The sequence below is a fragment of the Macaca mulatta genome, chromosome 3, assembly GCF_049350105.2.
Source record: "Macaca mulatta isolate MMU2019108-1 chromosome 3, T2T-MMU8v2.0, whole genome shotgun sequence".
NCBI classification, from domain to species: Eukaryota; Metazoa; Chordata; class Mammalia; order Primates; family Cercopithecidae; genus Macaca; species Macaca mulatta.
This window is the reverse complement of record NC_133408.1, coordinates 178,010,064-178,034,844: the sequence shown is the minus strand read 5'-3', so window position 1 is coordinate 178,034,844 and position 24,781 is coordinate 178,010,064. Positions and strand designations below refer to the sequence as shown.

General features: G+C 41.9%; 1 long non-coding RNA gene and 1 other non-coding gene across 2 annotated transcripts in view; both read left to right on the top strand.

Annotated features, from left to right (window-relative positions):
• Window positions 1-24,781, top strand: part of LOC144339985 (uncharacterized) — a 56,216-nt gene that overhangs the window by 8,969 nt on the left and 22,466 nt on the right. The window contains exon 3 of the long non-coding RNA XR_013415635.1: window positions 12,284-12,392. This is a non-coding gene — a long non-coding RNA (uncharacterized LOC144339985). The remainder of the gene's footprint in view (window positions 1-12,283; window positions 12,393-24,781) is intronic.
• On the top strand, window positions 11,547-11,678 carry LOC114677247 (small nucleolar RNA SNORA51). Its single transcript, XR_003728538.1, has one exon. It is a non-coding gene; the product is annotated as a small nucleolar RNA SNORA51 (small nucleolar RNA).

The window sequence follows — 24,781 nt, the reverse complement described above, 5'->3', positions numbered from 1 at the left end:
TACAGCATGGGTCACCATGCCTGGCTTAGATGATATTTCATTGTGGTTTTAACTTACATTTCCCTGATAAGTAGTGATGTTGAGCATTTTTTCCCATAGTTGTTGGCCATTTTTATGTCTTCTTTTGAAAAATGTTGGGCCAGGTGTGGTGGCTCATGCCTGTAATCCCAGCACTTTGGGAGGCTGAGGCGGGCAGATCACCTGAGGTCAGGAGTTTGAGACCAGCCTGGCCAACATAGTGAAACTTCTTCTCTATTAAAAATGCAAAAAATTAGCCGGGCATGGTGGTGGGTGCCTGTAATCCCAGCTACTCGGGAGGCTGAGTCCGGAGAATCGCTTGAACCATGGAGGTGGAGGTTGCAGTGAGCCAAGATCATGGCATTATACTCCAGCCTGGGCAACAAGAGCGAAAACTCCATCAAGAAAAAAAAAAAAAGAAAAGAAAAGAAAAAGAAAAATGTCTACTCATGTCCTTTGCCCACCTTTTTTTTTTTTTTTAAACAGACAGATATGACTGTGTCTCAATAAAGGTTTATTCACTAAAATGAAATTTGAATTTCATGATTTTCACATAATGAAATATCATATTTTTTATTTTTATTTTTTTGAGACAGTCTTGCTCTGTTGCCCAGGCTGGAATACAATGGCATGATCTTGGTTCACTGCAACCTCTGTCTCTCAGGTTCAGGAGATTCTCCTGCCTCAGCCTCCTGAGTAGCTGGGGCTACAGGCATGCACCACTATAACTGACTAATTTTTTTGTATTTTTAGTAGAGATGGAGTTTCACCATATTGGCCAGGCTGGTCTCAAACTCCTGACCTCATGTGATCTGCCTGCTTCTGCCTTCCAAAGTGCTGGGATTATAGGCGGGAGACACTGTGCCTGGCCTGATTTTCACATAATAAAATATCTTAAAAATTTGTCTTCAACCATTAAAAAATGTGAAAATCAGGATGGGTGTGGTGGCTCATGCTTACAATCCCAACACTTTGGGAGGCTGAGCGAGCCAGGAGTATCGCTTGGACGCAGGAGTTTGAGACCAGCCTGGGCAACACAGTGAGACCTCTCCTCTGTTAAAAATTAAAAAAAAAAAAATTACCCAGATGTGGTGGCACATATCTGCAGTCCCAGCTACTCAGGAGGCTGAGGCGGGAAGTTTGCTTGAGCCCAGGAGTTTGAGGCTGCAATGAGCTATGATCATGTCACTTCACTCCAGCCTGGGTGACAGAGCAAGACTGTCTAAAAAAATAAAATAATAAAAAATAAAAATGTAAAAACCAGATACAGACCATATGTTATTAGGCAGTGGGCAGGATTCAGTCCACTAGCCACAGTATGCTGACCCCTGTCTTTTTTTTTTTTTTTTTTTTGAGACGGAGTCTCACTCTGTCGCCCAGGCTGGAGTGCAGTGGCCAGATCTCAGCTCACTGCAAGCTCCACCTCCCGGGTTTACGCCATTCTCCTGCCTCAGCCTCCCGAGTAGCTGGGACTATAGGCGCCGGCCACCTCGCTCGGCTAGTTTTTTGTATTTTTTAGTAGAAACGGGGTTTCATCGTGTTAGCCAGGATGGTCTCGATCTCCTGACCTCGTGATCCGCCCGTCTCGGCCTCCCAAAGTGCTGGAATTACAGGCTTGAGCCACTGCGCCCGGCCTGACCCCTGTCTTAAGTGAAGATATTGATAAGACCCAAACCTGAATCGGTCCTAAAATCAAGACTTTCAAAGCAGATTATTAATGAGAAATGCCCTGTGCCAGATGCCCCCGTGGTATGAACAAAGTCAGGTTCCTCATACAGGACAATGGACTGGCACTTGCCCACTTTTTAATGGCATTATTATTATTTTTGTTGAGTTGAGTTCTTTGTATGTATAGTCTGGATATCAGTCCCCTGTCAGATGCATAGTTTGCAAATATTTTCTCCCATTCTGCAGGTTGTCTGTTCACTCTATTGATTATTTCTTTTGCTGGCAGAAGCTTTTAGTTTAATTAAGTCTAATTGGTCTATTTTTGTTTTTGTTGCCTGTGCTTTTGAGGTCTTAGTCATAAATTCTTTGCTTAGACCAACGTCCAGATGAGTTTTTTCCAGGTTTTTTTTGTTTTGTTTTGTTTTTTTTGAGATGGAATTTCACTCTCGTTGTCCAGTCTGGAGGGCAGTGGTGTGATTGCGGCTCACTGCATCCTCCTCCTCCTGAGTTCAAGGGATTCTCCTGCCTCAGCCTCCCTAGTAGCTGGGATTACAGGCATGCACCACCATGCCCAGCTAAATTTTGTATTTTTAGTAGAGACAGGGTTTCATCATGTTGGTCAGGCTGTTCTCAAACTCCTGACCTCAGGTGATCCACAGGCCTCGGCCTCCCAGAGTGCTAAGATTACAGGTGTGAGCCACCGTGCCTGGTCTTCTTCCAGTATTTTTATAGCCACAGGTCTTACATGCAAGTCTTTAATTTATCTTGAGTTGATATTTGTATATGATGAGAGGGACAGGGGTCCAGATTCATTTTTCTGCATATGACATTCCAGTTTTCCCAGCAGCATTTATTGAAAAGGGTGTCCCTTTCCCAGTGTATGTTCTTGTTGACTTTGTCAAAGATCAGTTGACTTTACATATGTGGCTTTGTTTCTGGGTTCTCTATTCTGTTTCATTGATCTTTTTGTCTAATTTTATACCAGTATCATGCTGTTTTTGGTTACTATAGATTCAGAGTATAATTTGAAGTCAGGTAATGCAATGCCTCCAGCTTCAATCTTTTGCTTAGAATTGCTTTGGTTATTTGAGCTCCTTTTTTGGTTCTGCATGAATTTTAGAATTTTTTTAATAGTTCTGTGAAAAATAATGTGGGTATTTTGATGGGGATAGCATTGAATCTGTAGACTGCTTTGGGTAGTATGGCCATTTCAGTAATATTAATTCTTCCAGTCCATTAACTGGGATTTTTTTTTTTTTTTCCATTTGTTTGTAGCATCCCCAATTTCTTTCATCAGCGTTCTCTAGTTTTCCTTGGAGACATCTTTTACCTCCTTGGTTAAATATAATCCAAGGTATTTTATTTTTCTTTAATATTATAGCTATTGCAAGGAGGATGTCTTCTTGATTTCACTCTTAGCTATATTGCTAATTGGTGTATAGATATACTCCTGGTATTTGTATATTAATTTTGTGTCCTACAAATTTACTAAATTCATTTATCAAATGTAAGAGATTTTTGGTGGAACCTTTAGATTTTTTCAAATGTAAGATCATGTCATCATCAAACAGGGATACTTTGACTTTCTATTTTTCAATTTGGAGGCCTTTTACTTCTTTCTCTTGCTCAATTGCTCTGGCTAGGACTTCCAGTATTTCATTGAATAGTGGTGGTGAAAGTGGGCATCCTTGTCTTATTCCAGTTTGTTGGGGGAATGTTTTCAACCTTTCCCCATTCTGTATGATGTTGGCTGTGGGTTTGTCATACGTGGCTTTTATTAGTTTGAGGTATGTATATTCCTTTTATGCTTAGTTTCTTGAGGGTTTTTATCACAAAGGGATGCTGAATTTTATCTAATGCTTTTTCTCACATCTATTAAGTTGATTATATGGTTTTTGTCTATAATTCTGTTTATATGATGTATTACATTTATTAATTTGCATATGTTGAACCATCCTTGCATCCCATCCTTGGTCATCATGTGTGCTGTTTGATGTGCTGTTTGAATTGGCTTACTAGTATGTTGTTGAAGAATTTTGCATCTATGTTCATCAGGGATATTGGTCTATAGTTTTCTTTTTTAGGTCACATTCTTTTAAGACTCAAAATAATTTAGAGCTCCAACAGCTTAGATTCTGAATTTTTTTCACATATCCTTCAGTCCTAAATCCTAGACCTTTATCAGTTGTGCAGTAAGTGTTATTTCAGAAAGATATACAATACACTCTTGTCTACATAATGCTAACATGGCTGTTGTAAAAAAAGTTCTGGTCATCTCAGGTTCCCAAAAGCTGGCTTCTCTTCCTAGTTTGGGAAAAGAAGCAAACTAGTTATAGTTCTACAGATAACAAACCATGTGTGCCTAGAACCCCAAACTATATCAAAAGAACTGCCCAGTTGATGAGGGTCAACGGGCTATTTAATGGGAATTGAAAGCTTTAAGTCTTTTTTACTAATTAGTAGCAGATGCATTCCAGATGCTGAATGGGGACTTACAGAGGGCAATACATATATATATTAAAAATATATTCTGTAGTAATCAATCCAAATAATATCAGCATTTACATTTTTCTGCTGGCCTGTGTTATGAATAGCAATCCATCAAAGATCAAAGGAATATTCTTTTATAATCAACCATATTCATTATGCCTAATATTTTGTTTCCTCCATGGTGTAATTTAAATCATCACTTCCAAACTATTTGTTTTCCAATTACCAGGTATGATGCAGTTTTTTCAGTTATCAGGTCTATGTAGTTTTCCCCAAGGGCAAACCAGCTCTTTAAATAAATTTTCTAGTGACCCCGGGTCACTAGATTTTCCAGAATAGAGCTCTTTGGGTAAGGCAAATTAAGCAGTGGCAAACTTGGCTGGGACACTGAAGCACAGTCTCTGAGGATGCAGGGTTGTGACAGGTCTCTGAGGATGCAGGTTGAACCCTGGAAAGGGTTGGGGACTAAGGTTAAGGGTTAATGCAACCAGGAAATCTGGAGACTGTCTTCAGAGCTGCTAAGAGAGGTTTACGGCAGGGATTCCTTCCTTCCTTCCTTCCTTCCTTCCTTCCTTCCTTCCTTCCTTCCTTCCTTCCTTCCTTCCTTCCTTCCTTCTTTCTTCCTTTCTTTTTTTCTTTTCTTTCTTTCTCTCTTCCTCTTTCTCTTCTTTCTTTCTTTCTTTCTTTCTTTCTTTCTTTCTTTCTTTCTTTCTTTCTTTCTTTCTTTCTTCTCTTTCTTCTCTTTCTTCTCTTTTTTTCTTTCTCACTTTCTTTCTCTCTTTTTCTTTCTTTCCCTTTCCTATGGTACTGATATGGCAGGGATTTCCCTGGCAATTACCAGATGTCTTCTGGCTTCTGCAAAAGCAGCTAGAATGGGCTTGCTCTTCCTTACACCCTAGCCACACACTGAATCTAAGGGCCCCTGTGTTCAAGGTCACTCCTCAGTGACAAGCTGCCTTCTAATGTGGTCAGTGGGTGGATGGGAGAGCGTAGGCTGGGGAGCAGGACCATCAAGGGGCTCAGTTTCTTCCTCCTCACTGTTTTTGTTGTCCTGGCCTAGTTTGGGTCTTTGGTGCCAGGGATCCTGATAGAGCTCTTTTTAGTTTGTCTGGACAATGTCTGGGGTGAATACCAAGAGCCAGAGTGAGATAAGACTCCACATGTCTTGAGATGAGCTATTGGCTGAAACCCAGAGAGGGGACTAAGGCTTCTTGGAAGTTCTATGAGATCGAATGCCCTATTTAGTAGAAGGTTCAGTGTTAAAATATAAATGTAATAGTATTGAAATGTAGACGGTGTCCAGCCAAGGAAGGAAAGAAAACACTGAGGACCGTAAGTCAAAGTCTGTCTTTGCTATCCCTCATAGTAGACAAGAGGCAACAGGCAGATCACTAAATCTCCCTGTGGCTTGGTTTCCTCTCCATAAAACAGTAATAGGGTTATGGTGAGGATCACCGAGACAGCACATGTGGAAACAGAGAAATACATGCAAAGATGTTCACCATTATTAGCACTTTCTGTCTCACAGACACTTTAAAGATTGGAAAAAAGAGAAGAGCTTCTCTCAAGAAATTAGCCCAATACAAACCATTTAAGATCACTGGCGCCGGGCGCGGTGGCTCAAGCCTGTAATCCCAGCACTTTGGGAGGCCGAGACGGGCGGATCACGAGGTCAGGAGATCGAGACCATCCTGGCGAACACGGTGAAACCCCGTCTCTACTAAAAAATACAAAAAACTAGCCGGGCGAGGCGGCGGGCGCCTGTAGTCCCAGCTACTCGGGAGGCTGAGGCAGGAGAATGGCGTAAACCCGGGGGGCGGAGCTTGCAGTGAGCTGAGATCCGGCCACTGCACTCCAGCCCGGGCGACAGAGCCAGACTCCGTCTCAAAAAAAAAAAAAAAAAAAAAAAAAAAAAAAAAATTCACTGGCAAGTACAGCATGATTTCCCACATTTTCCAAATGCTAACCTAAGAGGTCAGTGTTGGTTTTGGGGGCTGTATTAGCCAGGGTTCTCTGGAGGGACAGAACAAATAGGATGGATGTATATATAAAGGGGAGTTTATTAAGGAGTATTGACTCAGACAATCACAAGGTCCCACAATAGGCCGTCTGCAAGCTGAGGAGCAAGGAAGCCAGTGTGAGTCCCAAAGCTGAAGAGCTTGGAGTGTTATGTTTAAGGGCAGGAAGCACCCAGCACGGGAGAAAGATGTAGACTGGGAGGCTAAACCAGTGTAGTCTTTCCACGTTCTTCTACCTGCTTTTATTCTGGTCACACTGGCAGCTGATTAGATTGTGCTTGCCCAGATTGAAGGTGTGTCTGCCTTTCCCAGACAACAGACTCAAATGTTAATCTCCTTTGGCAACACCCGCACAGACACACCCAGGAACAGTACTTTGCATCCTTCAATCCAATCAAGTTGACACAATATTAACCATCACAGGGGCATTTCAGCAACACCATCAACCCCCATATATACACCACCAGATAGTATCTCCCCCTCGCTGTTTTGCTATACAGATTGGCATGACAGTTTTTTTTTTTTCTTTTCTTTTCTTCTTCAAGACAGAGTCTTGCTCTGTCACCTAGACTGGAGTGCAATGATGCGATCTCACTGTAATCTCCGCCTCCTGAATTCAAACAATTCTCCTGCCTCAGCCTCCCAAATGAGAGGTGAAGCTGGCTGGGCTTCTGGGTCTGGTGGGGACTTGGAGAACTTTTCTGTCTAGCTAAAGGATTGTAAATGCACCAATCAGCACTCTGTGTCCAGCTAAATGTTTGTAAACGCACCAATCAGCACTCTGTAAAATGGACCAATCAGCAGGATGTAGGTGGGGTCAAATAAGGGAATAAAAGCAGGCCACCAGGGCCAGTAGCAGCAATGTGCTTGCATCCGGTTCCATGCTTGGGAAGCCTTGTTCTTTCGCTGTTCGCAATAAATCTTGCTGCTGCTTACTCTTTGGGTCTGCGCCACCTTTATGGGCTGTAACACTCACCACAAAGGTCTGCAGCTTCACTTCTGAAGCCAGTGAGGCCATGAACCCACCGGGAGGAATGAACAACTCTGGATGCACTGTTTTTATGAGCTGTAACACTCACTGCGAAGGTCTGCAGCTTCACTTCTGAAGTCAGCGAGCCCAAGAACCCACCAGAAGGAAGAAATTCCGGACACATCTGAACATCTGAAGGAAGAAACTCCGGACATACCATCTTTAAGAACTGTAACACTCACCGAGGCTTCATTCTTGAAGTCAGTGAGACCAAGAGCCCATGGGGAAGAACCAATTCCAGACACACCAAGTAGCTGGGATTACAGGCATGCGCCATTACGCCCAGCTAATTTTTATATTTTTAGTAGAAATGGGGTTTCACCATGTTGGCCAGGCTAGTCTCCAACTCCTGACCTTGTGATCCACCATCGGCTTCTCAAAGTGCTGGGATTACAGGCGTGGTTCACCATGCCCAGCCGGCATGACCGTTTTAAACATTTTTAACACTGAGGAATGGAATGCGCATGTAGAAAAGGGAATAAAACAGCCAGGTGCTGTGGCTCACACCTGTAATCCCAGCACACTGGGAGGCTGAGGTGGGTGGATCACCTGAGGTCAGGAGTTCGAGACCAGCCAACATGGTGAAACCCCGTCTCTACTAAAAACAGAAAAAAATTGCTGGGCGTGGTGATGAACACGTGTACTAGCTACTCGGGAGGCTGAGGCAGGAGAATCTCTTGAACCTGGGGAGGTGGAGGTTGTAGTGAGTCAAGATCGTGCCATTGCACTCCAGCCTGGGCAACAAGAGCAAAACTCCATCTCAAAAAAAAAAAAAAAAAAGGAATAAAACATAATTTTGCCAGCTTGGGGTCCTTCGAGAAGCAGAGGCCAAGAAGGGGGTTAAATGTGCAAGGATTTTATTAAGAGAAATACCTTTGGGAAAGTAAATAGAGAGGGAATCGGAGAGGCTTTGGGGAAAGGCTAGGGCAGTCATTGTTCCCCTGTGAGTCTCATTCAGAGGGAGAGAGAGCGAGGTGGGTAGATTTGTCCTAGATTGACCTGAAGTCTAGGGAAGGTTTGGCAAAGCTGTTGGGGAGCCCCTCAGCTAAAGTTGGTGGTTGCAAGCCTCGTGTACCTCCCAGGATCTGTTCTGCCCTGCTCTACCTGTTAATCTCATTCATGAGTGGAGCAGCCTCAGGGCCAACCCCATTGTTGTAGGGGTGGAGTTGGCCTTGCCCCAATGCTGCAGTGGGGTTCTGCATGCATCTGGGCCCTCAGTCAAGTTATACTCCTTGTAATAGGAGGGCTGGGTGGTGCGTTCTCGTAGCCTCCACAGTGAATGTTCAGTGCAGTAAATATTTATAAGGCAAACACTTATCTAATTATCAGCTGGATCAAGACAGGAAATTTCAGAATATCCCTGTGTTTAGAAACAACATCCGGCTCAAACCCCTCCTTTTCCATGGAGGCAACTACTGTTCTGCCTTTTATGAATGTTGGTCACTTCTTTTGGTCACTTGACATTCTTTGGTGTTTTGCCAATCATGCATTTATTCCTAAACAATGGTTTAGTTTTGCTTATTTTTGAACTTCATATAATGGAATTAGTATGTATGCTTTTGTGTCTTGCATTTTTGCATGATATTAATTTTAAGATTCATCTATATTATCGTGCATATCTCTAGTCTGTTTACTTTTATTGCTGTGTGTATTTCATTGTTTCAACATCTCACAGTTTGTCTAGTCCAATGTTTTTCCTGCATGGGCTATTGCAAAAAATATTGAGTATATAAGACCATCAGGATACATGTATGATGTCAAATATTTTTGTGAAAGAAAGGTCCAAAGGCCGCCAGTGTTCCCAAGAAGAACCCTGAGCTTGGTACAGGAGGTGCTGACCAGCTCACTAAGTACATTGCATGCAAGAGCTCAGAGCACACCAGACTGTCGCTGTTCCCTCGGTATTGAGCACAAGTAAACCTTTCTTAAAACTGCTTAACAGGCTGGGTGCAGTGGCTCACGCCTGTAATCCCAGCGCTTTCGGAGGCAGAGGAGGGTGGATCACCTGAGGTCAGGAATGGCAGACCAGCCTGGCCAACATGGTGAAACTGCATCTCTACTAAAAATACAAAAATTAGCCGGGCATGGTTGTGGGCGCCTGTAATCCCAGCTACTTGGGAAGCAGAGTCAGGAGAATTGCTTGAACCTGGGAGGCAGAGGTTGCAGTGAGCCAAGATCACGCCATTGCACTCCAGCCTGGGCAACAGAAACAAAACTCCATCTCAAAAACAAATGAACAAACAAAAAAACAAATAAAAAACAGACTGTTTAGCCATGCATGTGTCAGGCATGCCCCCAGCTTTTTGTATTTCAGACCCCATGGGGCAAGGGTCTGGGCCTAGCTTACCACAGCCCAAAAAGGCCTGTATGTGACCATGCTGCCTGGATTGGATATGAAGTGCATCTGCTAGTTGTGGGGACTGATGTCTTGCAAGGGACTGGATTTTGTGTTCTCACTTGTCTTGCTGTAAATAGATACTTGACCCTGGTGTGCATGTTGTCTGTTCTCAGTGACCTTGACTCATGCTCTGGTCTCTTCCCTGGGTGGCACTTACCTGCTTCTTGACCTTGGCCACATTCATGTCATATTTTATCCTGTGGCACCACCTGACCACCTGGTAAAACAGTTCCTGTATAAATATCCTGGTGCATGCCAGGCGCAGTGGCTCACGCCTGTCTCCACAGCTATTTGGGAGGCTGAGGCAGGAGAATCGCTTGAACCCAGGAGGCAGAGGTGCAGTGAGCCAAGATCTCGCCACTGCACTCCAGCAAGTTGACAGCAAGACTCAGTCTCCAAAAAAAAAAAAAAAGGAAACAATTAAAATATATGAATTGGCTGGGTGCAGTGGTTCATGCCTGTAATCTCAGCATTTTTTTTTTTTTTTTTTTTTTTGAGACGGAGTCTCGCTCTGTCGCCCAGGCTGGAGTGCAGTGGCCAGATCTCAGCTCACTGCAAGCTCCGCCTCCCGGGTTCACGCCATTCTCCTGCCTCAGCCTCCCGAGTAGCTGGGACCACAGGCGCCGCCACCTCGCCCGGCTAATTTTTTGTGGTTTTAGTAGAGACGGGGTTTTGCCGTGTTAGCCAGGATGGTCTCGATCTCCTGACCTTGTGATCCGCCCGTCTCGGCCTCCCAAAGTGCTGGGATTACAGGCTTGAGCCACCGCGCCCGGCCTCAACATTTTAAGAGGCCCTGGCAGGCAGATCACTTGAGCTTAGGAGTTCAAGCCTGGACAACATAGTGAAACCTCGTCTGTACCAAAAAAATACAAAAATTAGCTGGGCTTGGTGGCATGTGCCTATAGTCCCAGCTACTCAGGAGGCTGAGGTGGGTAGGATGGCTTGAGCTCTGGATGTGGAAGTTGCAGTGAGCTGGGCAATAAAGTGACACCCTGTCACAAAAAACAAACAACAAAACCAAAAATGAATTGATATTGTTAAACCTAAATCTTCCTTAATGTTAAATTTTATGAGTTTCAAGAAAGATTTCCATTTTTGTGATTTGATATTTGAATGGAAACAAGCCACAGTTAATCTTATTCAGTGTTAGGTACAGTAAGTTCCTCTTCAAAGAGTTGGCTTGTTCAGCTTCCTTGTTCTTTGTTCTCTATTTTCAAGCCTAACTTCCTCGTTCTTTGTACCTCTTCTTGCCCCTAGTTATGGTAAATAACCTTCCAGCCAGCCCTAATCTGTAATTCACATCTATTTCCTTGATTACTTGCTCTGCAATTGTCCTTTCCATCAAAACTACCCCTCCAGCCTTTCCTGCGCCCTAACATGCCCGGACATACCTTGTGCTCTAACAAACAGCCTCTCCCTTCCTGCCTAGTTAGCCCTATTCAATTTTAAACAGTAGCCAATCAAGTCAGCTTAGATTGTGTGATTGGACTCCAGTCAATGGGGAAAGGACACAGCTACAGGAACTGCTGCATTAGGTATAAAAACCCCTGCCCTACCCCACTCGGTTTGCTATCGCCATGGCCAGGAGTGCAGCAGCACCCTTCTGCAGAAGCAAATTTGCCTTGCTAAGAAATCTTTTGTTCGAGTGCTGGTTTTCTTTATGACCCCGAGCTGTTATTTCTAACATTCAGTAACAACCGCTAAGCAATAACCTAATTGCCCTTTTCTGTTATCCCTAGTCTCTCACCTGAGGTCCCTTTAAGTCAAAAAATCTGAGGAGAAATAATTACCTGTCAAATATGAGTGACAAATGCAAACTGTAACTGGTAGGCACTGAGTCCTTAGCTCAGTGCCAGTTTGGGTCTGATTTGTTGTTTCAGAAGCTGAAATCTTACAAGTTTTGGCCTCAAAGATTTGTGGTGCCAGCCTCCTCGTGCTCAGCATAGGATATGTTATTACCCCAACCAAACAGAAAGAGGAGGCTGAATTAACCTATCCCATATACATCTCAACCCAGGCCCTGGGACTCATCTGTATTGTCAATGGGGGGACATGGAGGGGGATTTTAAAAAAAAGAAAGGCCAGGCATGGTGGCTCATGCCTGTAATCCCAGCACTTTGGGAGGCTGAGGCAGGTGGATCACCTGAGGTCAGGAGTTCAAGACCAGCCTGGCCAACATGGTGAAACCCTGTCGCTACTGAAAATACAAAAATATTAGGTGGGTGTGGTGGCACATGCCTGTAATCCCAGCTCCTTGAGAGGCTGAGGCAGGAGAATCACTTGAACCTGGGAGGCAGAGGTTGCAGTGAGCCGAGATTGCACCACTGCACTCCAACCTGGATGATAGAGCGAGACTCTGTCTCAAAAAAAAAAAAATGATTGATGGCACTACTCACCGCCTACAGTGGTTTGATCAGAAAGTACACCACTTGCATGCATAAGTTTAGATGCAATTTTTGAAGCCTATGTGTTTATTGAGTAATTATGACAGATGGAGAAAAAGTGACATGTTATTACTAGTAGTAAGTTAAATTCTTGTCTAAAATTGTTCAAAACATGTGAAGCACAATTAAATTATTCTGAAGCAATATTTTTTTAGAAAGCAGGATTTTCTTTCGGTGTGATTACGCTCTGTTAATTACTCTCTTATTCTATGTTTAGAATGAAAAGGTGGGCGTCATTACCAAGTGCAGCTGGATTAACAATAACAGCCTGCCCACAAAAGAAGGGGAGGACTTGTCTTAGACCCTATTAGGATCACAAGGCCTTTGTAAGTATGCCAATCAGACTTCCTTGAACCTTGGAGACATCTCTGAGAAATAAATATTCTGTCACTCTGAAAACATTCCTGAGGTGGGTCAAGCATGACCTAATCATAACACAATGGATTCCTTTTATGACCAACAGGAGAAAACACTCCATGGTAAAATGAATGCCTTGCACTATCTACATTCATTTAAATTTGAAAGCCTGGGAAATTCACTACCCGGCATGGATGAGTCACCCACTAACGAAAATAGCATGAAATACACGCTGGTAACTGCCAGTGACTTCTTTCCATTCATTTTTAGGGAAGCTCCAAGAGACAGTTTCCTCTTGGGACTTTTTTTCTGTGCATCTGCTTAAAAATTGTTAAAAGAGATTTTCTGGAAATTGTATTTTGCGATTTGCTCCTGTCTTTCTCCTTTTCCTTCTCCTTCTTTTCCTCCTCCTTTCCTCCTCTTTATTCTCTTCTTTTCCTTCTCTTTGGGCATTTCCATTTAAATTTAGGTGCAACATTCTGTGCAATCTAGGACCGCTCTTGGTGTGGGAATTGAATTTGGGTCACAGGTGGAGGCTTTAGCCTTACGATGATGAAAAGAATATTGCAGTAGCATTTAGAAGAACTAGATTGGTTCTGTTTTAAGTAACAGCACTGGAATTGCAACTCAGGTTTTCTGATTTCAAACCTTGTACTCTTTCAAACACACCATTATTTCTTCTGTTGATTTTTGTCCTGAGATCATTGTATCATTTAGATATCAAATTTTTTAAATTAATTATTTTTTTGAGACTGAATCTTGCTCTGTCACCCAGGCTGGAGTGCAGTGGCATGATCTTGGATCACTGCAACCTCTGCCTCCCGGGTTTAAGAAATTCTCCTGTCTCAACCTCCCAAGTAGCTGGGACTACAGGTGCATGCTACCACACCCAGCTAATTTTTGTATTTTTAGTAGAGACGAGGTTTCACCATATTGATCAGGCTGGTCTCAAACTCCTGACCTCAGGTAATTCACCCACCTCAGCCTCCCAAAGTGCTGGGATTACAGGTGTAAGCCACTGCACCCAACCTGGATATCAAATTTAATAGGCAACTACTAAATATTGTGGGGTTTACCACTTGGAGAAAGTAGATTAGGATAACAGGGTATAAGAGAAAGTAGATGAGGATAACAATTTTCCTGGGACAGGTGGGTTAGGGTTGGGGTATATTCAGAATAGTTATTCCCTGAATCAGTTGTATTACTCAGAAATGCCTATTTTGGCTTCACCAGAAGGAAGGCAAAGGTGAAGTCTGGAGAGAAAGAGAAGAAAAAATATGTTAGAATAAACAAAATGAAGGTGTGTGAGTTGAGTGTCCCCCAAAGAGATATGTTGAAGTCCTAACCTCTGGTACCTATGAATGTGATCTTATTTGGAAATAGGATCTTTGCAGATGTGATCAAGATAAAATGAGGTTGTAATGGAGAAGGGTGGACTCTAATCCAATGACTGGTATTCTTATAAAAAGAAGGAAACTTAGACATGGAGAAAACATCATGTGATGATGGAGGCTTGGGGTGATGTGTCTACAAGTCAAGGAATAGCAAACAGGGAACTACCCAGGCTGGGCGCAGTGGCTCACGCCTGTAATCCCAGCACTTTAGGAGGCCAAGGTAAGAGGTTAGCTTGAGGTCAGGAGTTGGAGAACAGCCAGGACAACACAGTGAGACCATATCTCTATAAAAAATAAAAATAAACTAACTGGATGTGGTGGCACACGCCTGCAGTCCTAGCTACTTGGGAGGCTGAGGTGGGAGGATTGCTTGAGCCCAGGTTGAGGCTGCAGTGAACCATGATTGCACCACTGCACTCCAGCCTGAGTGACAGAGCATGACCCTGTCTCAAACAACAACAACAACAAAAACGAAACCAAACAATAAACTATCAAAAACTAGCAACAGGTGAGAAAGGATGGAAGGATCGCAGGATCTCGCTTAGAGTCTTCAGGGAGAGTATGGCTTGCTGACACTTTAAGTTAAAACTTTTAGTTTCCAGAACTGTAAGACAGTGAGTTTCTGTTGTTTTAGGCTACCTAGTTTGTACTTTGTTACAGTAGCTCTAGGAAATTAATAGAGAGAATTAGAAATGCAAGTTGAAAAAAATCCGTGGAATTGGTTGAAGTGACTCAAGACTATGAAAGAATCATGCTGTGTTTATACTTAGATCTCTCAGATTCATTTCTTTATCGACTTGCATTTTACAATACTACAGGAAGAAAACACCTAGATTAGGTTTCCTAGGTTTTTTGATAACAGGGAAATCTTCTTTCTCAGTAACCATCAGCAAACATAGGAAGAGAATCTTGTATCTAAGAAAACGGAATATGCAAACATTAATCTTTTTTTTTTTTTTTTGAGATGGAGTCTTGCTCTGTTGCCCAGGCTGGAGTGTGCAGTGGTGCAATCTCGGCTCACTGCAAGCTCTGCCTCTCGGGTTCATGCCATTCTCCTGTATCAGCTTCCCGAGTAGCTGGGACTACAGGCACCCGCCACCACGCTGGCTAATTTTTTTTGTATTTTTAGTAGACATGGGGTTTCACCGTGTTAGCCAGGATGGTCTCGATCTCCTGACCTTGTGATCTGCCGGTCTCGGCCTCCCAAAGTGCTGGGATTGCAGGTGTGAGCCACTGTGCCCAGCCTACTTTTTAAAAATATATATATTTTTGAGACAAGCTCTCACTCTGTTGCCCATGCTGGAGTGCAGTGGTATGATCATGGCTTACTGCAGTCTTAACTTCCTATGTTCAAGTGACCTCCTTGTCTAAGCCTCCCAAGTAGCTGGGACTACAGGCATGTGTCACCACTCAGGTATTTTAAATTTTTAAATTTTTTTGTAGAGATGGAATCTCACTATGTTGCCCAGGCTAGGCTTGAACTTCTGGCCCCAATTGATCCTTCTGCTTCAGTCTCCTAAAGCACTGGGATTACAGGCATGAGCCACTGAGTTTGTCTAATGCTATTTCTTGACTTCAGTTTTAGCTATTATTTATTGTCATTTCCCTATTGTAGAAAAAGAGGCTTTAGCTCTTGTAACCATAATACCTTTGTCTTCTTTCTCTACTCCCAATACTAGTATTTAGTTTCCAAACTCATTGTCAGAAGTATAGATCTTTTCTCAATACATTCATGCATATACACACACACACACAAACACACACACACACACAAACAGAAATTGGTGAGAACAAGTGACCTGATCGAATAAGAGTGGAAGACATGAAAAGACATTTCACAAAAAAGAAATACAAATGTTAAAACATTTATGAAAACACGTTAAATCCAATTCGTAATTAGATGAATGCAAATTAAACTGAATTGACCATTTTTCACTGCTCAGATTAGCAAAATCTAAAAGTTTTACAATGCATTCTTGGCAAAACTGTTGAGAAACAGGGTTTTCCATGCATTGCTGTTGTGATTGCACATGTTATAAAAGAATCTCTATGTAGGGAAATTTGATAATATCCCCCAAATTACAAATGCATTTATTCTGTGACCTGAAACTCCTACTGATGACCATTTATCCTAGAGATATACTTACATAGCATCAGGAGTATATAAAATTATTTGTCACATTAAGGAACATTAAAAAGAAAATAGGCCGGATGTGGTGGCTCACACTTGTAATCCCAGCACTTTGGGAGGCTAAGGCGGGCGGATCACGAGGTCATGAGATCGAGACCATCCTGACTAACATGGTGAAACCCTGTCTCTACTAAAAATACAAAAAATTAGCCAGGCATGGTGCAGGCGCCTGTAGTCCCAGCTACTTGGGAGGCTGAGGCAGGAGAATGGCATGAACCTGGGTGGCAGAGCTTGCAGGGAGCCAAGATCATGCCACTGCACTCCAGTCTGGGTGACAGAGCAGGATTCTGTCTCAAAAAACAAATAAATAAACAAAAAAGAAAATAGTAAATAATGATGTATGTGTGGAAGATGGTGGTCAGGATGGATGGAGACATGGATGAAAACAGATTTTTTATGTTATTAAAAATTATATTAATGTACTGCCTATTGTAATTCATACATAATATATTCTTATGCAAATGAATAGCTTATCTGTTAAAATACAAGTTGATAAATATCAATAGTCTTCTATCTCTCCATACCCACCCACCCATCCATCCATCCATCCATCCATCCATCCAGTTTGAGACATTGCTGATATTTGTTCTGGATTTCTTGTCCTCTTTCCTCCCTCTCCATTCTGGATGACTTGTCTTCTAGTCTTGTTTTATAGTTGTTTTAGAGAGTCTGCCCAGGTATAGTGTCTTACACCTGTAATCCTAGTGCTTTCAGAGTCTAAGGCAGGAGGATCACTTGAGGCCAGGAGTTCAAGTACAGCCTGAACAACATAGTGAGACCCTGTCTCTACAAAAAAATATAAAAATTAGCTGATGTGGTGTGTGCCTGCAATCCTAGCTACTCAGGAGGCTGAGGTGGGAAGATTGCTTGATCCCAGGAGTTTGAGGCTGCAGTGAGCTATGATCACATCATTGCATTCCAGACTCCAGCCCGGGTGACAGAGAAAGGTCTCCTAACCATCATTTTCAGAATTTCCATTGTCTCTCCTCTGTGCTAGACTCTGTTTATTAAACCCTATGTCTTATTTTCCTTAGTATTCTCCCTTGTTTGGGTAGAGGCTGTTTTCCAGTGCTTATAGAGATTTGGCATGTAAAGAAAAAAAGTTTTTATTCTGTCCTCACATTGGAGAGAGAGAGATATATATATATATAGTCTCTAGGCTGCATATGATTTCTGCTATGAATTCTGAAGTCATTGCTTCATCATTTTCTAGATTTCAGTGTTCCCACTGAAATCTGATGCCAGTCTGATTCCTGATTCTTTGTACTTGATGTGTTTTTTTAGTTTGCTTTTTTTTTTTTTTTTTTTTTTTTTTTTTTTTTTTACCCTTCTCTGCAAGTTCTGAGGGTCTTCTTTTTGTCCCTGGTATTCTGAAACGTCATTGCAATGAGGCTCGGTGTAGTTTCCCTCTCATTTGTAGTGCTTGTTTCTAGGGGACTCCTTTTGATCTGGAAAGTGGCTTTCCTTAGTTGGAAACAATTGTTGCTGTTTTGTCTAGCATCACTTTCTCATGTTAAAACTTAGTTTCCTTTCTCTGGAATTCCTATTACTCAGCTTAAATCCTAAATTGATCTTTTAATATTTGTTACTTGTTCTGTGTTCATATCTTTGCCTTTTGCTCTACCTTATGGGAGATTTCCATGGCATTATGTTTCAACCTTCCTATTGAAGTATTTACTTCCACTTCCATATTTTTAATTTCTAAGAGCTTTCTGAATGTTTCTTTTTATACCTTCTGGCAAGAAAAGGATTAGCAGCTGGTTTGTAACTTACTCTACTTGACTTGGAAATGCCAGGGGAAAAAAAAAAAAAAAAGAAAGGACCAAGTTCAATCTTCATGCAAACTAGCTAATGGGATAGCATCTACAAGCAGAAAGAGGTCTCATTTCTGGAATGCTTTTACCAGGATGTACCTGCTCTGGCTAGGGTGCTTTTGTTGTGCAAATCTGGAATCCATACATACATGGAGGCATGGCCCACTTGAAAATGTCAGTGTCTGCTATGTAATTGCCACAGTATATAAAGAAGACTTTTGTCAATAAAATAACTCTATTTGTGTAATGGATGTCTTATATATGCTACTTAGAACCTTACATGTTAACTCTGGACTAGAGAATGTTATAAAGTGGCAAGGAAGGACTGGGAATCTGCACGGGTCATTTCAGGCTTTTCCAGGTTTTGCCTACATATCCTTTGAATAATTAGGTTTTTTGTTTGTTTATTTGTTTGTTTTGAGACAGAGTCTAGATCTGTTGCCTAGGCTTGAGTGTGTGACACAAACATGGCCCATTACAGCCTTGACCTCCCTGGCTCAAGTGACCCTCCCACCTTAGCCTTCTGAGTCGCTGGGACCGTGGGCACATGCCACCATACCTGGCTAATTTATTTTTATTTTTTTGTAGAGATGAAATTTCAGTATATTGCCCAGACTGGTCTTGAACTCCTGGGCTCAAGTGATCCTCCTGCCTGGGCCTCCTAAAGTCCTGGGGTTATAGGCATGAGCCACTGCACCTGGCCTAATTAGTAAATGTTGATACTGGCTAAGATCTCTGATTCTTATGAGTTCAGTTTGATAATCTCATCCTTGGGGTTACCTCAGCATCCCATTTCATATATTCAATATATTCTCTTTTCTCTCTGAGGATATCAATTAGGGTTTTTATTTTTTATTTAATTTTTATTGTTTTAGAGATGAGCCTTACTCTGTTGTCCAGGTTGGAGTCCAGTGACGTGATCATAACTCACTGTAACTTCAAACTCTCAGCCTCAGGCCATCCTCCCTTCTCAGCCTGCCGATTAGTTGGGGTAACAGGCAGAAGCCACTACAGCTACCCTCAATTATGTTTTTAAAGTCATTTTTCACTGGCATTGTCTCTATTTCCATCCAATTCCTCTCTCTTTGTGTTTGTTGGGATCTCTTTGATGTCAAAAGCTTTTTCCAAGTGTCGACTGATCCTTAGCTGTTCATTTATATTTCAGACTTAGATAGTGTAGTTTTTAAAAAGGAGATTTCACTATAGGATGATCAGGGAGGGCCATTGACTATTGTTCAGGAGACTCCAGGTGCCAATATTGGTCTATATGAATTTCCTGTGGACTGGTCAGTGTTGAAGGTGAGGAAACCTGCAGTTTCTGGATTGGGGGCTATGTAAGTTCTCTGTTCCTGCTGTAACAAATGACCATAAGTATACGGCTTAACACAGTAGAAATGTATTATCCTACAGTCCTGGAGGTCAGAGGTTGGACAAGTCTCACTGGGGTAAAATCAAGGGGTTGCAGGACTGTGTTCCTCCCTGGAGACTCTAGGGAGCATCTGTTTTCTTGTCTTTTCCAGCTTCTAAAGGTTGCTCCACATTTCTTGGCTGTGGTCCCCTTCCATCGTCAAAGACAGCAATGGCCAGTGGAGTCTTTCTCATATCCTGATACTCCTTCCCTCCTTCTGTCACTTATTAGGACCTTTGTGATCACATTGGATCCACCCAAATCATCCAGGGTTTATTAGCAACCTTAATTTCACCTTACCATGTAACATAACATGTTCACAGGTCCTGTGGATTAGGATGTTGACATCTTTGCCAGGCCATTATTCTGTCTACTGAAGGGGTATATTCCTGGTTAGTATTATTCTGAAAGACAAGTAGGAGAAGGAGGCTGGGAGAGAGTACCAAGTATGTGGTATGTGGAATATTACTTTGTTCCCCTTATTCAGCTAGCATCTTCAACTATGCCTGCTGTCTGAGTTCAGAGTGCAAAGCAAGATCTTCAGAGAGTTAATTTTCAGTCTTCTTCAAGAGTAGGGGCAGAGTAGTGTCCTAACTTTCTCAGGATGGGAGGACATTTAATGCTGTTTCATTTTCATTTAATTCAAAATACTTCAAAATTTCTCTTAAGACTTTCTTTGATTCAGTTGTTATTTAGAAGTGTGTGCCTTAATATCCAAATATTTCAGGATTTTTCAGCTACCTGTCTGTTATTTTTTAAAGAGATGGAGTCTTGCTATATTGCCCAGGCTGGGCTTGAATCCTTGGGCTTGAACAATACTCCCACCTCAGCCTCTAGAATGGCTGGTACTACAGGTGCATATAACCATACCTAGCTTTATCTTTCCATTATTAATTTCTAGTTTACTTCCATTGTGGTCTCACAGCATACTCTGTATGTTTTCTTTTAAGTTTGTTGAGATCTGTTTTATAGCCCAGAATGTGGTCTATATTTGTGAATGTTCCATGCGAGCTTGAGAAAATGTGTTCTCTGTTGTTGATGGATGACATATTTCATACATTTCAATTAGATCCTGTTGATTGGTGGTGCTGTTCACTTCAGGTATCTCTTTACTAATTTTCTGCCTGCTGGATTTGTCAGTTACTGATAAGGAGGTGTTGAAGTCTCCAGGTGTAATAGTGGTGGATTTGTCTATTTCTCCTTGCAGTGCTATCAGATTTTGCTTCAAGGATATTGATTCTGTTGTTTGGTGCATACACATTGAGGATTATTATGTCTTCTTAAAGAATTGACTCTTCTATTGTTAGGTAATATTTCTCTTTATCCTTGATAAATTTTCTTATTCTGAAGTATTTTATCTGAGATTAATGTAGTTGCTCTACTTTTCTTTTGGTTAGTGTTAGCATGGTATATCTTTCTCCTTTTACTCTTAATACATGTCTCTATTTGTAAAGTGAGTTTCTTGCACACAACATATAATTGGGTCTTATTTTTTAATTCACTCTGTCTGTCTGTCTTTTCGTTGGTATATTTAGACCATTCACATTTAAAGTGATTATTGAAATAGTTGGATTAATATCTACCATATTTATAACTGTTTTATACTTGTTGTACTTTGTCTTTTTCTTTGTCTTCCCTCTTTTACTACCTGCTTGGTTTTAATGGAATATTTTATATGATTCCATTTTCTATCCTCTCTTAGTATAATACTACACTTTTAAATTTTTTTCAGTGGTTGCCCTAGAATTTACACTGTACATTTACAACCAATCTAAGTTCACTGTTAATTAATACTATGCCACTTCACAGGTAGTGCAGATGCATTATAACAAAGTATTCCTAGTTCCTTTCTTCCTTCCCTTAAAACATTACTGTCACTCATTTCACTTATCCATACACTATAATCAAATTATCATCAAATTGCTATTATTATTTTGAACAATAATTATTAGATCAATAAGAGTATGAAAACTAAAATATTTTATCTTTCATTTATTCCTTCTCTGATGGCTTTTCCATTCTTTATGTGAACCTGAGTTTCTGGCCTAAATAATTTCCCTTGTCTCTGAAAAACTTTAAAAAAATATTTTGTATAAGATAGATCTACAGACATCAAATGATTTTATTGTTTAGCTAAGAAAGTATTTATTTATCTTTCCATTTTTGCAGGGGTATGTTACTGGATACAGAATTTTAGATTATTGGTTTTGTGCTTTCACCATTTGATTTATTTTAAAATTTATATATATACTTTTTGTTTTTTTGAGATGGAGTCTTGCTGTGTTGCCTAGGCTGGAGTGCAGTGGCACGATCTTGGCTCACTACAATCTCCACCTCCCGGGCTCGAGTGATTCTCCTGTCTCAGCCTCTTGAGTAGCTGAGACTACAGGTGTCCGCCACCATGCCTGGCTAATTTTTGTATTTTTAGTAGAGATGGAGTTTCACCATATTGGTCGGGATGGTCTTGAACTCCTGACTTCAGGTGATCCACCCACCTTGGCCTCCCAAAGTGCTGGGATTACAGCTGTGAGCCACCGTGCCCGTCCATGTTTTTAAAATTGTAAATGGACAAATTATAGTCGTATCAACACTTTAAATATTTCACTCCACTCTCTTCTTGCTTGTGTGGTCTCTTTCTTTCTTTCCTTCTTTTCTTCATTATTTTTCTTCTTTGTTTCTTCCTTTCTCTTCTTTCTCTTCTTTCTTTCTTTCTTTCCTTCCTTCTTTCTTTCCTTTCTCTTTCTTCCTCTTTTTCTTTTCCTTCTTTCATTTCTTTCTTTTATTTTCTTTTCTCTTCCTTCCTTCCTTTCTCTTTCTTTCTTCCTTCCTTTTTCTTTCTTTCTTTCCCTTTCTTTCTTTCTTCCTTTCTTCTTTTCTTCCTTTCTCTTCTTTTTTCTTTCTTTCTTTCCTTTTTCTTTCTTTCTTTCCTTTCTCTTTTTTCTTTCTTTCTCTTTCTTTTGTTTCTCTCTTTCTTTCTTTCCTTTCTCTCTTTTTCCTTCCTTCCTTTCTTCTTCTTTCTTTCTTTCTTTTTCTTTCTTTCCTTTCTCTCTTTGTTCTTTCTTTTTCCCTCCCTCTCTCCCTCCCTCCCTCCCTCCCTCCCTCCCTTCCTTCCTTCCTTCCTTCCTTCCTTCCTTTCTTCCTTCCTTCCTTCCTTTCTTCCTTCCTTCTCTTTCCTCCTCTTTTCTTTCTCTCTTTCTTTCTTTTTCTATGTCTTTCTTTGTCCCTGGCTTGTAACTTTGGGAAGAGTTTTAGCTTTTTTCCCTCCGTTTATATGAGGTAGGAAGCTAAAAGTGGCTTAATTGCTTATTGCCCTTCCACAAGATCAGATAAGGCTTTAACAAAGTACTTTATTTTGAGAGAAGGCTTTTGTTATGGAGAACAGAAGTTTCTGGGCTTATTTCAAAGTGATTACTTCTTCTCTCCACCTGCCCTACACATGAGGGGATTTTTCTGTGTTCTTCATTATAAGAACCTAATGGGACTTCTGGAGGAAAACTCATGGAAGCATCGGTGGGGTGGGGGGTGCCTGAGATTGAGCCCATAATAGTTTTTAACTCACAGGCTGATCCACACTCAACCTCCAGCACTTAGTCAGTTACAGTTTAAGCGTTCCCACAGGCTTCATCTCTGTCAGCTTCTGCTCCTAGTAAGCTGTGATTCACCCATCTCTCCAGCTTTTGATGTGGGAGTTTGCTCTGTGACCTAAGTTCTCGGATAGTTCTGAGAAGAATTGCTGAATTTTAGTCTACAACAGCATCTTTTCTTGTTGTGAGGATGGGAGTGATGACTTCCAAACTCTTTACACATTTGTTTGAAAAACTCAAATCATTTTTCCTCGCACCACCACCACTGCCACTACCACAACAGAGAAGACTTCTGTGACCAAATGTGCATGGGTTTTCCCCCATGCCCTGAGAAACAGACACCAGCTGAGTGTCTTTGAATTCAAGTCACTTGTGGTGCTATCTTCCTGGTGATGGCTCCAGATCCCACGTGTTGAGGGCTCAGTCCCACAAGACTGTGTGCCCCCACCCTGACTTCCTTCAGACACCAGTTGCAAGTTCAGGCCTCCAGAAACTTCTGACCAATCAGCTTGAAGTTGAGGTTTCCACAGCCCCCTCTTTGGGTTCAGTTAATTTGCTAGAGCAGTTCACAGAACTCGGGGAAACATTTACAGGCACTAGTATATTATGGAGGTTCTTTCAAAGGGTGCAGATGGAGAGATGCATAGGTCAAGGCACGTGAGAAGGGGTGCAGAGCTTCCAGGCTTCCCTGGGTTCATCACCTTCCAGGAACCTCCATGTTTTCAGGTACCTGGAGGTTCTCCGAACCCAGTCCTCTTGGGCCTTTTATGAAGACTTCATTGGATAGGCATGATTGATAGCCATGTAGAGATGTGATTGAATAACAGGGTATGATCCAAACCCAGTAAGGCTTGTCTATTCAGATTCTTCTTGGCCTATATGGGCAGTAATCTTTCCTCCAGGGTACAGGGCAGAACCCCTTCTGAAATGAGGGTCTCATGACCCATAGTCACATGAGAGTTCTGCCTTGGGCAGGTGCAAAGGGGTCAGGAGAAGGTCAGAGAGCAAGATTCTGTTCACTGAAACAAGGGCTATGGGAATTATGAGCCAGGAACTATAGGCAGAAACCTGATATCACAGTATCAGAATGAAAATCTTACTTGCATGTTTCTGATCATAATATCTTCCTATTGATTTCGATTTGGGGTCACTCTATGGAGGACTCAGGCTCAGCAGAGGTCTAAGTGTGGCTTTCTAAGTTCTGCCATCTTCAGGTGACTCAGAATAGGAGTTTGGGGCTTTTTCCATCAGCCATGGCTGTGCAGCGGTTCCCATGCAGGCCAGCTCTGCACACAGGAGTCACTGCTGTTTTGGCTCTGGCCTTCCTGCTTCATCCCACTACTTTACAAACAGACTCTAGCAATTCTCCTGTTTTTTGACCCACCTGCACCCCAACTATGGGGTGTCCTGGGGCCTCAAATTCCCGGGATTTCTGAGCTTCAGCATTGGGAATCCGTTGTCATTAACTCCCTCTTGCTTCCATATACCCACCTGGACTCCTTTTAGGCACTTTGATGTCAGAACTGTTAAAAGATAAAGTGAGGCACATTACAATTTTATTTTATTTTATTTTATTTTAGACAGAGTCTCACTCTGTCACCCAGGCTGGAGTGCAGTGGTGCCATCTTGACTCACTGCAACCTCCTGGGTTCAAGTGATTCTCCTGCCTCAGCCTCCTGAATAGCTGGGATTACAGGCTTGCACCATCAGGCCCAGCTAATTTTTGTATTTTTAGTAGAGACGAGGTTTCACCATGTTGGCCAGGCTGGTCTCGAACTCCTGACTTCAGTTGATCTGTCCACCTTTGCTTCCCAAAGTGCTGGGATTACAGACATGAGCCACTGTACCTGTCTGTCACATTAAAATTTTAAAGAGTTTACTTAAACAAACAGCAGTGCGTGAATTGGACAGCTCCAGACCACAGCGCCAGACAGAAGACGCAGGAGTGAAAGGCTTTTGTAAGGTGA